Consider the following 6,336-nt stretch of genomic DNA (forward strand, 5'->3'; position numbering starts at 1 on the left):
TGCTAAATAAAACGGAGTAGAAATGCTAAGTTTACAACATAAAATATATATATATATAGGGGCAATTTCACCACTACCCCTCTTAAATATCTAAATATCGTAAATACCCCTATAAAATTGAAAATATCATATATACCCCTTCAAATGTAAAAAATTATCACAAATACCCTTTTTTCTAACGGACGTTATGATTAGGTTATAAAATGACTAATTTACCTTCGGTTGGGGTGTTCTTTTGACAGCAACTAATAAAGAAATAATTTCATAAATACCCTTCAAATTTTAAAAATAATATTTTTAGTACTAATTATTGGTAGATAAAATATGTGGAAACATCATCTAACCGCACATCTCTTAATCCAATGGACACAAATCTACAACCACTAATAACTTGATACTTTTAAAAATATAGGAGCTCAATTAATAATATATATATATTATTCAAAGCTAGGGCCATGCCAAAGTGGACTAATGGGTGAGCGGGTCTTCGTACAATGTTATTTTTTTGTTGACAATAAATGTGTAATTAAAAAACTGTTGCTTGATTGGGTCATATGAAAAATACTAATATCAAAAAAAATTTATATCAAAACATTTTTTGTATGACTTATGTGAGTTATTTAAATAAAATTCAAAAAAATTAAATCTTGAAATTAATATTGAATATTACAATGGAATATTGCATTACAACTATATATAATTTACATGCGAAAAATTATAACAAGATTTAATTATTACACTTAATAGACTATAGATATTTAATTGTAAAATTTTAAAAAGAATGTTGAATTATTATGTGATTGAAAGGTTAAGAATTGATCTTGATCATGTAATTAATCTTAAATTATTACACTTAGTTAAATTAGTAATTAATAAGGGTAAAATGGGTATTTACAGAATATTAGATGACTTTTTAACGGAATGTTAATCTTAAGGGTATTTGTGAATATTTTTGTTTTATAGAGGGGTATTGCTGATATTTTGTAATTTATAGGGGCATTTATGAAATTCCTATCTCTTAGAAGGGTATTGATGAAATTTATTCCATTATATATTATTATATATTATATATAATATATAATATATATATAATATTTATATATCTTATTATAGTTTTAAAATTGGAATAATTATTTTGGCTCTAAATTGACAAAAGGGAATGATAAAATTAGTATGTTTATTATTTTTTAGATGCGACTCAAATAGGTTGTAGAATAAGGCTAATAGTAAAGATGGCAATACAGCTCGCTGTTACGAGCTAGCTCGTGTTAGGCTCGAAATGAGCTCGAGATGGATCGCGCGTTTAGTAAACGAGTCGAACCACGACTGAATTTTTCAGCTCGTTCATAAACAAGCGAACGCGACGGAGTCAGCTGCTCTGTGTTCGGCTCCTAACATATATTTTATATTTATATAATTTATTTAATTTATATTATTATTATAATATATAAACAATAATATATATATAATATATTTGATTATTATAATTTTTAGAAAACATATTAAAATTCCAACTTAATTATAAAAAGACTCATTTTTATGTAAATTTTCAATCATTAGATCAAAGTCTAATAGGTACGATTTATAAATTTTATATATATATATATATATATATATATATATATATATATATATAATATAATCTATTTATTTTAGATCAAAATCGAATACGAGCCGGTATCAGCTTACTCGTGTTCGACTCGTTAACACCCCTATCTAGTAGCACTCAAAGAGCAAATTTTTAGTGTGTTAATTATAATATTTAGATAGACTCAGTTGTAAACAATTTAAATAGGATCGTAGAGAAGACTAGTAACTAGCACTCAAAGAGTAAATTGAATTAGAGTATGTTTAGTTTGACCAAAAACGATGATGAAAAGTATTTTGTAATATAAAAATTATTTTTTTTCACTTGTTTAATTCGATGTAAAATAATATTTTTCGTAAAAATAATGTTTACCAATTTAAAAAAATTAAATTTTTTTATTTTTGGCTGTTATCCAACGAAAAACGAAAATTCTCAGGAAAAGAATTTGCGGCTCATGGAGTCGTTCGCACGCGGTCCACGCGGTGACGTACGCGGTCCACGCGGTGACGTACGTGTGGAACCTCGTGGACCGAGTAAGAGAGCAATGTGTGGACCGAGTGAGAGAGCAACAGTATATTATATAATATGCTATTATATGAATTAGGCCAGAATACTATTAATAGTAAAACGCTCTTTTTGTTATCAAGTTTTTAACCCTTGGATGAAAAATTGTAGGGTCGGGATGATATTAGTCGGTTAGAGTTGAGTGGTCCCCCTAGGGTTGAGTGGTCCCCACTCGGTTATAGTATTTAATCCAATGGTTAGAAATAATAAAAAGAGCTGATCCAAAGGCTAAAAAACTGGTAGCAACAATAGGATTTTGCTACTAATAATAGCCTAGTCCAACTCCTATTATATAATATATAATGAGTTGAGCTAGAATACTATCGGTAGCAAACGGGCTCCGTTGCCACCCATTTATTTTCGATGCTGGAGACTTCAAATCGATGATCGGTATCGTTAAACATGATCTATGCCACTTGAAGTATTTAGAAATCCAATTTCATACATTTTCGATATTGTTCTTTTATTCATCGAGTGGACACAAAAATCAACGGCTAAAAATAAATATTCTTTAAAAAATGATGATAGGAATCTTGTAATCAAGATCAAAAGTATAGATCTTGTTTTAAATAGTTTAAAGAATTTTCTAACAAAAATTCAATTGATTTGGATATCTTTACGCCATTAAAAGAGAAAACGTCTCATATCGACCATTAAAACTACAAATTTTGAAACCCCTTAATCATTAGACAAATGATGTCGAAAAGATTTGAAATTTGATTTCTAAATACTTCAAGTTGTATAGTTCATGTTTAACGGTACCGATTGTCGATTTGAAGGCTTTATCATCGAAAACAAATGAGTGGCAATGGAGCCCGTTTGCTATCGATAGTATTCTAGCTCAACTCAATATATAATAGTATAGTATATTAACGATATACTATTATATATTGTATAATATAATAGATGATGATGATGGTAATGATAATATATGTAGATATAAATTATAGTTATAATATATATAATATAATAATTATTTATATAAATAATATATAATATATTCAATAGAAGAAAAGTATATAAAATTATTTTTTGCTCAACAAGTATGGCTGAAAAAATTATTTTTTTTTAACAAACCAAACATTACATAGCATAAAAGAAAATTTTCTGTCAAAATTTTTTTTTTCACAAAGAATCATTTTTCATAGTTTTACGTTGAACCGAACAACTAGTTCTTGAGCTTTCACACAAGCTTCATTTTGATTCTGAAATTATTAATAGTGTAATACTATTTGTACATTTAAAATAGGTATAAATCTTACACTCCACCTATTTACTCAAAATTTTCTTTTTTTTTTTTTAGTACTATTCTCATCACACTCATCTTTTCTCTTAATACTGAAAATTCAAAAAAATTGTTTAACCCATTTTGAATATGGATTGGATGTGCAAGTAGTATTTCTCCTGTTAGTAAGCTCGATCTCTAAGATCAAGAAATTTTTGTATTATTTATCCTTTAGCTTAGAGAAAAAATATTGTCTATATTTGGTTTTCCTGTATGTCTGAGTACTAATCCATTCAACTCATATTTTGTATTTAAAATTTTAATAAGTATAAAAAAATTATAATTCAACGGATGATATGATTGAAATATGAGATAGAAGATTAAAAATTAATAGATGTATGGAATTGAATAAAAGAAAAAAATATTATGCCTTCCTAAAAGAATATGTACTTAGAAATAAAAAGCTTTTTAGTGGCTAAGATAATGTGAGACTCACATCATTCATTATCCTTATAAATGTGAATATTATGACGGGCTCTTATGTCGCATTGATGATGTGATTTTACGTGCATATATAAAATTATGTATGTGTTCACATAACAAAATTCTGCATGAGTATTTGCATTGAGTGTAGATAATAAATTTTCATATGATAATACATAAGAATAGAGACTAAAATAAAACACTTCTAAAAATTTGGGCATCAAATGCGGAATCGGAAAAGCTTGGGGACCAAAATAAAATATAATCAAAAGTTTGGGAACTACATAAAGAGTCCATGGATTTGCAAATAGGTCCCTACTATTTGTTTATAATAATGAAGTTGGAATACAGTACGTGAATGAGCTATCCCGTGTTCGGCTCATTTAATAAACGGGTGAACATGAGCTGACCCTAGCTCGCTTCTGCTCGGCTCGTTGACAGTCCTATACAGCATCTAATTTATTTTTAAGTCCACTTTTATTAGAAATTTGTTTTATACATCTTTCACAATTAATGATTTAAGACTTTTTCTAAGCAGTTTTCTATGTCCGTTCACACATCCTTCTTTTGATACATCTTAAATTTTTTTTATTAATTTTTCTTTTTTTTTCTAATTTGCTGATTCGTAACCAAATCAGCGAATACCCTTTGATTGAGGAAGGGGGACCACAGGTGCATGTGGAGCTAGAGATGTCAACGGGTCGGACTCGGGGCGGATTTTTAAAAACCCAAATCCGAACCCGATGAATTTTCAAAATCCATATCGAAATCCAAATCTGTCGGATTTTCATTTTTGATATCCATATCCGTTTGGCATTGAAAATATCCGCTTTGTTCGGGTTTGCGNATCCATATCCGAATCTATATTCATATCCATCGGATATATCTGTTTTATTCAGATTCGGATTCGAATAAAATTTCGGATATTCATATACATTGACATCCCTATGTGGAGCCCCTCTTCGTTGAATGGTCCGCACCGGGCGGCGCAAATCTTGGGGGTGGGGCCGCAAACAAAGTATTAGTAATTGATTTAAGTTTTTTAAATGTAACCCCAACATCCAATGTAATTAAGGTTAAAGTTGTTGAACTTGATTTAGACGTTTTAAAAAATTCTTTTATAAAAATTCAACTAATTTGAACTCTTTCACAACAAATATCTTGTACATGCCATTAAAAATTTCAATATCAACATATTTTTATTAGTGGCCAATTTGCATAAAAAATTTATCGGTTTTGAATTTTTGTAAAAACGGGCTATTTTTTGGTTTTTGTAGATTCGGTCCAAATTTTTAGTAAATTGATAAAAAAAAAAAAATTGGTTCCACTCTCTCTCTCTTCTCTCATTCGTCGTATTTCTCCGCCCGGTTCGTCTCCCTCCTCGCCCTCTTTTACTTCCCACATCCTTTCCTTTCTCCTACTCCTTCTCCTCCTATGTTGCCTGAACTTAATGCTACGCTCATTTCTCTTACATTGTGTTGGGAATTCGGTACTCGTCCTGGTACCAGATCTTGTGAATCCGCAACCCGCTTCAATACCGACTGTTGTGAATCCGGTACCGATTGTTGGGATTCCATAATGAAAGCATCGAATCGGATTTTTACCATAAACCCGTCTCCTCAGTGAAAGCTGATACAATCATAAAAAAGAAAAAAAAATCAAAACAGAAAATATGCTGTTAAAATAAGATTCATTAAATAAGAGGAGATTACAGCTGACTCCTGTTCTGCATACAGTAGCTACAAACCGAGCCCTCTTTTTTAAATCTCACCTACCCTTCTTTCGTCTTCTATAAACCCACAAAGAACACAACTCTCTCTTTTTCTCTCTCACATGCACCCGTGCACTAGGAGCATGCAACCGGCCAACTCTCTCTCTCTTTCTCTATCTCTGGTACAACCCACCAAAGAGTTTCAAATTTTTTGACTGTACTCACTCTCCAAAAGCACTCTACATGGTGCTTATATAATGCTTACAATAAAACGTACCAAAATTCTAATATATTTAGAATTCCTAATCTAATAAATATTTAAATTTTAATTAATTTATCTCCAAAAAATTTAAATATATATCCTAATCTAGCTAGATTCATACTCTAATTAATATTTAAATTTTAATTTATCTCCAACAGATTTAAATATTAATTCTTATCCAACTAAAAAATCAACTACAAATCTAACAAAATCCTAATATCTTGCTCACACCTCCGCCAAGACCGATTCGGATATGACATAGATTGCGGAGGTGATACTGCGGTGGAGGGTGCGGCAGTGAATGGGGATGTTCGACGACAATGGCGATGGCGACGAGGGGGAAGGGGCCAAAGGGCGAACAAAAAAGGATTGATACAGAAGATGCATGAAAGAAAAAGAAGAAGAAAAATAAAAAAGAAAAAGTAAAAAAAAATTATATATCTTTCTTCTCCTGAGAAGACTATCATGTATTATGACCGCTACAGAAAAAAAAAAAAAAAGAT

Source organism: Ananas comosus, linkage group 11, assembly GCF_001540865.1.
Source record: "Ananas comosus cultivar F153 linkage group 11, ASM154086v1, whole genome shotgun sequence".
NCBI lineage: Eukaryota > Viridiplantae > Streptophyta > Magnoliopsida > Poales > Bromeliaceae > Ananas > Ananas comosus.